A 12922-nucleotide genomic window follows, 5' to 3' on the forward strand; every position below is an offset into this window, starting at 1 on the left:
ATGTGGTCAGAGTTTCAGAACACGGAGAGAAAACAGAAAACACATTGAAGATTTGCTGACAGAAAATTTCCCTAATATCATAAAAGATGAAAAGCAGACTAATATCATAAAAGATGAAAAGCGGACTTTCCAAGAAGCTCAGATCCCCCCAAAAATCTCCAAGACATACCATAATCACCCTTGCTAAAACCAAAGACAAAGAAAGAATCCTGAGAGCAGCTTGAGAAAAACAAAAAGTCACATACAAAGGGGAAACAATAAGACTGAGCCCTGATTACTCAGCAGAAACCATGCAGGCAAGAAGAATGTGACGGCATATATAAAAATTTGAAAGAAAAAAACTGCCTACCAAGAATAATATATCCTGCAAAACTCTCTCTCAGATATGATGACAAAATTAGGACATTTCCCAATAAACAGAAATTAAGGAAATATATAAGAAACAAACCAAGCTTGCAAGAATCATAAAAGGGAGGCCTTCAGCTAGAGAACCAACATCAGACAGCAACCTCATCTATGACACAAGAATGTATCAGTCAAATACAAACCTAGCTAATGAACTCTGAAGGATAAAACAGAACTGAAAGATTTGCAACAGGGAACCAGAGAGGTCAATCTGTAAATGACAACAATGTCAGAACAATAAATGAGGGAGCAAATAGTGTAGGTATAGAACTTTCAAATGGAGAGGAATTCAAGGTGATATAAAGTAATAAAAGACTGGTTTAAACTTAGGAAGATGAGGGTAAATTTCCAGGTAACCACAAAGTTAACAAATCTACTCATCAAAATAAAGAAGGAAAACATAAAGCCTCAGTAAACACAAAATCTACAAAAACAAATTAAACAAAAAAAAAAAAAACCCACACAAACAAATTCAGCACAGGCAAGTAATAGGAACAAAGGAAATGTCAGCACCACAAAAAAAAAAAAAAAAAGAAAAAGCACTAAAAATGATAGCAATAAACTCACACCTATCAATAATCACACTGAATGTAAATGGCTTAAATGCACCCGTAAGGAGACAGAGAGGGATAGAATGAATTAAAAGAAAAAAAAAAGGACCCAACAATATGCTATCTACAAGAGACACACATTAGAAACAAAGACATAATTATATTAAAAAATTCAAGGATGGAAAAAATATATCAAGCAAAAAGCAACCAAGAAAAGAGCAGGAGTGGCAATACCAATCTTGGATAAAATAGGCTTTAAAACAAAAACCACCAGAAAAGGAAAGGAAGGATATTATATGATTAAAGGGACAAGCCACCAGAAGGACGTGACCATAATAAATATGTACGCACCCAATGATAGGACTCCAAAATACATCAAACAAACTCCAACAGCACTGAAAGAGAAATTGATAGTGCCACAATAATAGTAGGAGACTTCAACACACCACTCTTGGTAAAGGACAGAACATCTAGAAAGAAACTCAACAAAGACACAGAAGCTCTAAAGCTAAAGGCCAGAATCAACTAACTTGACCACATAGACATATATAGAACACTCCACCCAACAGTAGCAAAGTGTACATTTTTTTCCAACACACATGGAATGTTCTCCAGAATAGAAGACATGTTAGGCCACAAAGCAACCCTCAACAAAATCCAAAGCAATGAGATAATACAAAGCATTTTCTCTGATTACAATGGCATAAAAATAGAAAATAATAACAGGAACAGCAAGAAAAAAATCGAATACGTGTAAACTGAATAACACCTTGCTTAAAACCCACTGGGAAATAGAAGAAATCAAAGATGGAATCAAATGAGAATAAAAACACATCATACCAAAACCTTTGGGACACAGCAAAAGCAGTGCTCAGGGGTCAATTTATAGTAATAGATGCACACATCAAAAAAGAAGAAAGGCACAAAATCAAAACATTAGCTACACAACTCGAACAAATAGAAAGAGAACAGCAAAAGAAGCCCACAGCCACCAGAAGAAAGGAAATAATAAAGACCAGAGCAGAAATAAATGAAATAGAGAATAGGAAAACAATAGAAAGAATCAATGAAACCAAAAGTTGATTCTCTGAAGGGGTCAAAAAATCGACATACCATTGGCCATATTAGATGAAAGAAAAATAGGAGGGGACACAAATAACCCATATAAGAAATGAAATGGGAGACGTTACAACAGACCCAACTGAAATAAAAAGGATCATAACAGAGTACTATGACAAACTATATTCCAATAAATTTGAAAACCTAGAGAAAATGGACAAATTTCTAGAAACACATTACCTCCCTAAACTAACACAACTGAGGTTGAAAATCTGAACAGACCCACAACAAGAAAAGAGATTGAAAGGGTAATTTAAAAAAACTCCTGACAAAACAAAAGTCCTGGCCCAGATGACTTCACTGGAAAATTGTACCAAACATTCTTAGAAAAACTTGCACCACTACTACTCAAATTATTTCAGAACATAGGAAAAAATGAATATTTCTGAATTCATTCTATAAAACCAGCCTAACCCTGATACAAAGACCAGAAAAGGACACCTCAAAAAAAGAAAATTACAGACCAATATCTCTCATGAATATAGATGCAAAAATTCTCAACAAAATTCTAGCCAATAGGACCCAGCATCGTATAAAAAAAATACACCATTACCAAGTGGGATTCATGCCAGGTGTGCAAGGATGGTTCATCACCAGAAAATGAATCAACACAATCCACCACATAAATAAAACAAAAGAAAAGTATCACGTGATCATCTCAATCAACACAGAAAAGGCATTCGACAAAGTACAACACCAATTCCTGATAAAAACTCTCAATGAAATAGGTATAGAATGGAAATTCCTCAACATAATAAAGGACATCTGCTCAAAACCAACAGTCAACATCATTCTTAATGAAGAGGCTGAAAACATTCCCCCTGAGAATGGGAACAAAACAAAGATGCCCTTTTTCACTCCTCCTCTTTAACATTGTGCTGGAAGTCCTAGCTAGAGCAATAAGGCAAGAAAAAGAAATAAAGGGCATCCAAGTTGGTAAGGAAGAATTAAAACTGCCCCTACTTGTGGATGATATGATACTACACATAAAGAACCCAAAGCACTATACAGGAAAACTACTGGAACTAATAGGAAGATTCAACAGAGGAGCAGGATACAAGATAAACACACAAAAATCAGTTGGATTCCTACACACCAGTAAAGAGAACTATGAAAAATCAGGAAAGCAACACCATTTATAAAATTCCCTGAAAACATAAAATACTTAGGAATAAATCTAACCAGTGATGTAAAAGACCTATACAAAGAAAGCTACAAAACACTACTGCAAGAAACCTAAAGAGATCTACATAAATGGAAAAATATTCCATGTTCGTGGATAAGTAGACTCAACATTGTGAAAATGTCATTTCTACCCAAAGCAATCTACAGATACAGTGCAATCCTGATCCAAATACCAACAGCATTCCTTAATGAGATGGAAAAACTAATCATTAACTTTATATGGAAAGGAAAGAGGCCCTGGGTAAATAAAGTACTATCGAAGAAGAATAAAGTAGGAGGACTCACACTACCTGACCTCTAAACCTACGATACACATATGGTCATCAAAACAGACTGGTGCTGGTACAATGACAGACACTTTGACCAGTGGAACAGAATTGAGAACCCAGATGTAAATCCATATACATATGGTCACCTGATCTTCGACAAAGGCCCAAAGTCATTTAAATTGGGAAAAGATGATCTTTTTAACAAATGATTCTGGTAAAACTGGGACCACCTTTAAAAAAATGAAACAGGACCCATGCCTCACACCATACACAAAAACTAATTCAAAATGGATCAAAGACCTAAATATAAACTCCAAAACTATAAAGATCATAGAAGAAAAAATAGGATCAATTCTAGGGGCCCTAATACATGGCATAAGTAGTATACAAACCATAACAATACATAAACACCAGAAGGTAAGGTAGATAACTGGGATTTTACAAAATTAAACACTTAAGCTCAACAAAAGACTTCACAGAAGAGAACCTACAGACTGGGAAAAAATATTAGGCTATGACAAATCTGACAAAGGTCTAATTGCTAAAATCTACAGGAAAATCCAACACCTCTACGACAAAAAGACAAACAATCCAATTAAAAAATGGGCAAAGGTTATGAACAGACACTTCACCAAAAAAGACATTGAGGCAGCTGACAGACACATGAGGAAATGCTTGTCATCACTAGCCGTTAGAGAAATGCAAATCAAAACTCAATGAGATATCATCTCACCCCAACATTACTGGTATAAATTTAAAAAAAAATCAGAAAATAACAAATGTTGGAGAGGCTGCAGAGAGCTTGGCATTCTTATGCACTGCTGGTGGGAATGTAAAATGGTACAACCATTTTGGAAAATGATATGGCACTTCCTTAAAAAGCTAGAAATTGAAATACCACATGATCCAGCGATCCCACTCCTAGGAATATATCCTAGAGAAATAAGAGCCGTCACACGAATACACATATGTACACCCATGTTCACTGCAGCATTATTCACAATAGCAAAAAGATGGAAACAACCTAAGTGCCCATTAACAGATGAATGGGTAAGCAAACTATGGTACATACACACAATGGAATACTACACAACAATGAAGAATGATGATGAGTCTGTGAAACATCTCACAACATGGATGAATCTGGAGGGTATTATGCTGAGTGAAATAAGTCAATCACAAAAGGACAAATACTGTATGAGACCACTATTATAAAAACCCATGAAAAGGTTTACACATATAAAGAAACAGTCTTCGATGGTTATAAGATAGGAGAAGGACTGGGAGGGAAAAACACTAACTAGATAATAGATAAGTGGTAATTATGGTGAAGGATAAGAGTACACAGTACCGGGGAAGCCAGCACAACTTGACCAAGGGAAGGTCATGGAAGCTTCATAGACACATCCAAACACCCCGAGGGATCCAATTAGTGGGCTGAGGCCTGGGAACCATGGTCTTGGGGTATATCTAGCTCAACTGGCATAACACAGTTTGTAAAGAAAATGTTTCACATCCTACTTTGGTGAGTAGTGTCTGGTATCTTAAAAGTTTATGAGCAGCCATCTAAGATAATCCACTGATCCCACCCTGTCTGGAGCAAGGGAAAATGAAGAAAACACAAGGGAAAGATTAGTCCAAAGGACTAATGGACAACTTCCACAGCCTCTACCAGACTGAGTCCAGCAGAACTTGATGGTGCCTGGCTACCACCACTGACTGCTCTGACAGGGATCACAATAGAGGGTCCCAGACAGAGCTGGAGAGAAACGTAGAACAAAATTCTAATTCACACACACAAAAAAAGACCAGACTCACTGGTCTGCTAGAGACTGGAGCAACCTCAAGAGTATGGCCTCCAGACACCCTTTTAACTCAGTGCTAAAGTTGCTCCCGAGGTGCACCCTTCAGCCAAAGATTAGACTGGCCGATAAAACAAAGTGTGACTAAATGGGCGCACTAGCCCAGGGACAAGGACGAGAAGGCAGAAGGGGACTGAAAAGCTGGTAACGGGGAACCTGAGGTTGAGAAGGGAGTGTTGACATGTCGTGGGGTTGGCAACCAATGTCACAAAACAATATGCGTATTAATTGTTTAATGAGAAACTAATTTTTTCTGTAAACCTTCGTCTAAAGTACAATAAAAAAACGAAAAAAAATCGGGGAGTTGTGTAGGACCCCAGTGCCCACTGCTGTGCTATCTTAGCCGTGGAGGGGAGCTTGGGAAACAGGACAGGGTTGAACCCAAAAGTGGATGTCTCATTGGGCTCAGATGTTGATGATCTGGATAGGTCTGTGTTTACGCATGGTAGTGCTGAAAATTGTGAAGTTACCTCACTGATTTACTCTATACTTATAACCAACGGGTATTTGCAAACCCAGCACAGATTATCAGGTCTAACATGAGTGAGTGATCTGAGTCTATACTCTGGGAAACACAGACACCAGGAGGATGAAATAATTTGCCCCAGTGTCTATTACATACATTTCTTGGCATCTTGGGACAGTGTAGAGCCTGTTTGAGAGCACTGGGGTCTCAGAGTAAGAATCTTGGATTTTATCACCTCTGACAAGCTGCATGGCATTAGGAAGTTAAGAGGAGCTAAATGCACCTGCCAACAGCATATCCTGTATCCGTTGACCTATTCAGTTGTATGCAAGTTTGAACTGGGTGTATGTGACAATGAGGGACTTGAGTAAGACAGTGACCACAATGACAGAGAGATGGTAACAGTAATGTCAACAAAGATGATGACAGAGATATGCACACACATAGGGCTAGTTTTTCCCCTTAAAAAAAAAAAAGCTGGCCTGCATGGAGTGGAAGAGAAATACGAGGCTACATAGGAATGCGCACAACCTTTTCATGTATAGCCATCCCTCCCGCTAGAAAACATAACTCAGTCAAGGCCATGGACTCTGATCATTCACATTAGCAGTACCTCCTCTTAGAGGTGAGTCAGGAAAAGATCGAGCAGAGGGATAAGAAGATGGTGGAAGCAACTATTCCTCTACGTAAGCACTCATCATCTCTATTCAATACTTGAGGACACTAAAGGTCAGACAGATTACATAAGTTTGTTAAGATCACACAGCTAGTAGGCATAGTTAATAGTCAAACACAGATCTCTCTGATTCTAGAGCCCAAGAGCTTAAACACCATGCTATACTTCTTTCATTGGGTCTAAGAGTGTCAGCCAACACAGGGAAGGCAGTGAGATCTGAAAAATCCTGGTGGGAACCAAAGTGTGCAGTTAGACCACCAAGTGAAGGAGAAGAAGGTATCAGGAAGACTAGATAACACTTGGAGGTACCAAGTGCTCCACATGTATTATTTCTAAATTTCATTGCAACCCAGCATGGTAGACATTAGCTAAGGTAACTAACCATTTTGGTTTGCCTGGGACTTTCTTGGTTTTAGCACTGAAAGTGTAATGTCCCAGAAAATCTCTTAGTCTCTGGCAAACCAGAAGGGTTGGTCATCCTAGTTAGCTCACTTTACAAATGAAGGTCCTGAACCTTAGAGAGGTGAATAACTTGCTCAAGGGAAGGGAAGGGAATGAAACAAGGGAACAGAGGAGAAGGGAATGGAAGGGAAGAGAACTAAGCAGAAGGGAAGAGAACTAAAACACAGGATCCTCAAATCCCGTTCTTAGTCAGCCTGTGAAGTCCCAGAGGGAAATATATACAGAAGGAGCAGTATGAAGAAAAGGAAGATTTGATGACCAAATCTCACTGTTGAACGCTAGACATGGTAAGCTAAGCTAGATCTTCAGAGCTAGGAAGATCCTATTTATTCTCTAGACTAGGCAGATCTAAGTGGCCTCCTTTTTCATACCCCTACTATTTTCTATTTGGTTTTCTAACGGGGTAAGCAAAGCAATTGGTTCCCAAAGTAGATGAGTATATGTTCCCTTAAAGAGGAAGCTTTAAAGTGGGAAGGGCCATACTAGAAGGGTGCTTCAAGCAGTGTTTCTCAACTGCTGATCTGCAGATTCTCCTTAAAGTGATGGCAGTTGTTCTAATTCCCCTTCAGTTCTTGAATTCATGAGAAACAATGGAGAGTTCCCTAACTGAATAGGTAAATCAAGGCCCTGGATGACAGAACTTTGATCAGTTGCAATACCTATCACATTTGGACAGAAAACACTTTCACATTGAGGAAAAAAAGAGACACAACAACATGAGTTACCTTGACTCATGTAAAACAAGACTTGAAAGGAATCACAAGAGTTGAGGTTTCCTAGAAGCAAAATCCCACAGATAAAAGTCTGTGGGGAGAGGTGGGGCAAAGATGGCAGAATAGTCAGATGCTTCCGGTGCTCCTCTTAAAAGAAACACCTGAAAAAACAAGTGAAGCAATTATATATATGACAATCTAGGAGCCCTGAACATCAAAGGCAAAGTTAGGAAATTGGACTGAGAGGCAGGGGGAAGGAGAATGGTTCAGAAGCAGGGAGGAGTTGCCAGACCTGACTCAGCAGGAACAGGCACCCCTCAGGCACGACCCCCTGGCCCGACTGCAGCGGGACTGATGGTAGGGTTCAGGACATGGTTTCCTCAGGGAGAGACAGTGAGCCACACAGTCTACCCACTTCTCCAGAATCAGAGAAGAACAGCGCTCTTGGCAAAAGATAAGTATGTGGGTCTAATTTACCATGCCCCCAGCCCCCAAGTCAGCTCCAGCAGCTGTTGATTTCCCTGGGCCTGAGATAAGTCCTGCTGTGTGCTCTGAGCCAGTCTCCTGGCCTTGGAGAAGGAAATAAATTAACAACTGGGGGAAAAGATAATCTGCCGACTCCCCTAAGCTGGGAACTGAGGGCAGAAGCAGCTCCTGTCCAGGCACAAATGGTCCGTGGACTTTGCATATCTTTCATTCCTGCATGGACCTGTGCGGGCCCATTTCAGGAGCTTAGGCCCTTGTTGGCAGAGTGCAATGGTGTATGTGCCTGCAGTCTGAATTCAACTGTTTCAGTTGTGTGTTGAGAGGTGGATTTTTGATGTTTTACACCACTAGCCAATTAATCAGAGTCCTCACCTACCCACATTAGAGGCCTGAGGCTGCACCCACATCACATAGCCACCTGTGACAGAGGTCCTAGGGAAAGTGGTGCCTACCAGTCCCTACAACCAAAAGCATGGGGTGCCCATGGTCCGGCTGCAGAACCCAAGCACCTGTGCACTCTGGGGAACAGGGACATGCTTCCCTCACAGACACTTGGGGGATGGTTGTCAGCCCCCTGCCTTGCTCAGAGTGTGACCCCCTGCTGCAACCAGATACCTGTTCCTACACCAATCACCACTGCCCTCCTAAGAACTAGGACAGAGCCTGCACCACACAGGCTCTGTTGGGGACTGACTACCTGGACACCTGAGCTGAATCCATACAAGAAAAATGAATGGACTCCTAGGCTCATATACCTGGTAACAGCTCTAGCCATCTGGTGACGGCACATTAGAGCTTCAAAGGAGGAAATAATCAAGCTAGCTCACTCAAGCAGTCTATTTGGGTATATCAAGACAAAACAAAGTGAGAAGCTAGGACACAGTAAGCAAACATAAATTAATGCAATAACTTATATATAGCTTGGAGACAACAGTCAATATCAAATCACTTAAAGAAGCAGACCATGATCACTTCAATAAGCTCTCAAAACAAAGAGTCAAGGAATCTCCCAGATGAAGAGGTACTCATGGAATTACCAGAGGTAGAATACAAAAGATTAATATAACAGAGATCTTCAAGGGATCAAGAAGGAGATCAAGAAAAATGCAGAACAAGCCAAGGAACGCACAGATAAAGTAGTTGAGGAAATTAAGAAGATTATTCAAGAGCATAATGAAAAATTTAATAGGCTGCAAGAAACCATAGAGAGACAGCAATCAGAAATTCAGAAGATTAACAATAAAATTTCAGAATTAGACAACTCAATAGAAAGTCAGAGGAGCAGAATTGAGGAAATGGAAGCCAGAAATAGTGAGAGTGAAGATAAAACACTTGGCACCAATATATTTGAAGAAAAATCAAATAAAAGAATTTTTTAAAAATGAAGAAACTGTAAGAATCATGTGGGACTCTTATCAAGAGAAATAACCTACGAGTGATTGGAGTACCAGAACAGGGAGGGACAACAGAAAATACAGAGAGAATTGTCGAAGATTTGTTGGCAGAAAACTTCCCTGATCTCATGAAAGATTAGAAGATATCTAAGATGCTCATTGAACCCCACATAAGGTAGATCCCAAAAGGAAGTAACCAAGACATATTATAATCAAACTTTCCCAAACCAAGATAGAGAATTTTAAGAGCAGCTAGGGATAAACGAAAAGTCACCTACAAAGGAGAATCAATAAGAACAAGCTCGGAACTACTCAGCAGAAACCATGCAGGCAAGAAAGCAATGGGATGACATTTATAAAGCGTTGACGGAAAAAATTTGCCATCCAAGAATCATATATCCAGCAAAACTGTCTCTCAAATATGAAGGTGAAATTAGGACATTTCCAGATAAACAGAAGTTTAAGGAATTTGCAAAAACCAAACCAAAACTACATGAAATACTAAAGGGAGTTCTCTGGTTAGAAAATCAATAATATCAGATATGAACCCAAGACTAGAACACAGGACATAGCAACCAGATATCAAGCGAGATAGAAAAATGACAAAAATAAATCAAGATTAAAAAAAAAAAAGCTCAAAACAAGGAATCAGCAATGTCATTATGTAAAAGATGACACCATTAAATCAATAAAGAGGGACTACAAAATGTCATAGATCTTTCATATGGAGAGGAAGTCAAGGCAATATAAAGAAATGGAAGTTTGGCTTAAACTTAGAAAAATAGGGGTAAATATTAAGGTAACCACAAAGGAGACTAACAATCCTCCACATCAAAATGAAATACAAGAAAAACATAAAGACAACCAAGTATACTTTCTTTTCTAGTGCACATGGAACACTCTCTAGCATAGACCACGTATTAGGTCATAAAGCAAGCCTCAGCAGAATCCAAAACATTGAAATATTACAAAGCACCTTCTCTGACCATAAGGCCATAAAAGTGGAAATCAATAACAGGAAAAGCAGGGAAAAGAAATCAAACACTTGGGAACTGAACAATACCCTACTCAAAATGACTGGGTTATAGAAGAAATTAAGGGCAGAAAAGTCTGTAGGAACTGTAGCTACACACTTCTGGGGTTATCATTTGGCGTGGCATAATTCCCTACCTGGAGTGGCCCATATCAAGGAATACGAACTTTTTAAAAAATGATGTGATCCAAAGGCCTAGAACTACATGAGCATGTTCCCGGGATATTTCCAACAGTAGGGGAGTGGAATCGTTAACTGGCTAACTCTGCTAGTCAGACAGGGTGTTGTGCAGTATTTGCCATTTTGTCCGTTCACAAGGCCCTTTAAAGAATCCCTTCGTAGAGATTCTGATAAAGGAAGCCTGTAATGGGGCTTAGGATTCTGCATTATAACAAGCATCCTTGGTGAAATACTCTTGTAGGGAAAAGAGTTCCAGGCTGGAAAGCAAGAGTCGTTGATTCCACTTCTGGTTCCATTGCTTACTAGCAGTATGTGTCTGAGTAAATAACTTCTATAACACCTATAAAGTGGAGGTAATTATACCTTCTTTTCCTACCACATACAGCTTTTTGGAGGATTGCATGAGACCACACTTCATTGTACTTCACTGTAAATGCTAGAATGAAATCATGATGATGATGATGATGACAGTGGAGAAAGATGACTCGGTAGACCTATAGCATAATTTGGGTAGGCTCCGTAGGCGAGGATGACAGCAGTGAGAGTTCAGATTGCTGACATGTCATATCATTAAGGTTCTATCTAGCTGAGGTGGGAGAAAGAACAGTGGGCAGTAGTTCTGGAGGAGAGGCACGGCTAGACAGAATGGAGGTCAGTCAGAGAAAATCTCCAGATTCCACAAATAATTGAAATAAAATCTGTCAAAACCAAAGCTGGAAGGAAGACTAATCTCACACCCCAACCTGCTGCATAACTGAAATCTTTCTCTCCAGTTCCAGGATCAGATGAGGCAGGCAGAAGGCATTGATGACTTCAGCTAGAAGTGGCAAGGGAAGGCAAAAGCTAACAGTTACCAGGATTTGATGAACAGTTTTTTTTTTCCCAAGTCATTTGCTCTCTTTGCCCTGCCTGCACTCTGGGACTTTTGATCTTGATTTGCTCTCCTAAGTACATTTCTCACTAAGAGGAGAATAAGCTGACACGAGTTCTCAGCTTTCTCAGGAGTGATATAACTCATTGAAAATTAATCATCAGTCTCCAGTTTATAAATTCTTCTCTGGTAAGCTCAGTGAGTACAAATCAATTTCTCAGAGTCCAATTCATACCCAGGAAAGCTGATGCAATGGTGTTTATGAATCTGCAAGGCTTAAAGACCAGTTCTCAAAAAGGAATGGGCCATGTAAAAATAAAGTAACTCTGGGCAGTTGAGACATGGCTAAACTGTACTCAGAGATAGGCATTGCCCCAAAAGCATTTGAAAAGGCACCTGAGAAGCTCTTTCACACTAGAAGCATCATGAAAATTCCCATGAAACTCATTTTAATTGCAATAGTGAGTATTGTTTGGAAATCAATGTGTAGTGGAAAAAACAACCAGTTTTGAGTGTAGATATACCATGTAATAACTATATTACCTTGGGCGTAGTCTTAATTTATAACAATAAACATTCATTTTCTAAACATATACAGTACTGTTTCCTGTACGAAGAAAGAAGTTCATAACAAATAAACACTTCTTCAGATAACAGCAATAAACTCTGGACAAAACACAAGGAAACAACTACCTGAAGGCTCTGAGGAGCAAACAAAATCCAGCATAATTTGGAGGGGAATCTAAACTTGGAAGAAATGCAAACACAGGTGGGTTTCCCATATTTATTGCTCTGCCCTGAGGAAAGCCAATGTTGTGGCACAGCATCGGGCAGAGACAATTCTGATAGAAAGCCTGCCGTCATTCTGGCTAGAAGAACCAAAAGAAGGAGTTAAGGGTAATTAAGGTTGTCAGAGAGTGAAGAAGGGGAGACCCAAAAAGTTGAAAGCCAGAGAAGGAGAACCCCAGATTCTTTGTAAAGCCTCTGCCAAAGTCTCTGGCTAAACGTGCATGTGCGGAGCAGTATGGAAGTAGTCTGAACTGAGAGCTGAGCTGTCACCCACTGCAGACATGAAACAGCGTGCAATTTGAGTCTAAGCAAGTTAATTGGCAGCTAAAACAAAAACAGCAGCATATTAGAAGGTATATAAGACAATCCAGCATCTCTACAATACAATGTTTACCATGTCCAACAAATAATCTGATGTTATCCTACATACATTCAGGAATGTGTGAACCACTTTCAAGAGT

The sequence above is a fragment of the Elephas maximus genome, chromosome X (assembly GCF_024166365.1).
Source record: "Elephas maximus indicus isolate mEleMax1 chromosome X, mEleMax1 primary haplotype, whole genome shotgun sequence".
Lineage (NCBI taxonomy): Eukaryota > Metazoa > Chordata > Mammalia > Proboscidea > Elephantidae > Elephas > Elephas maximus.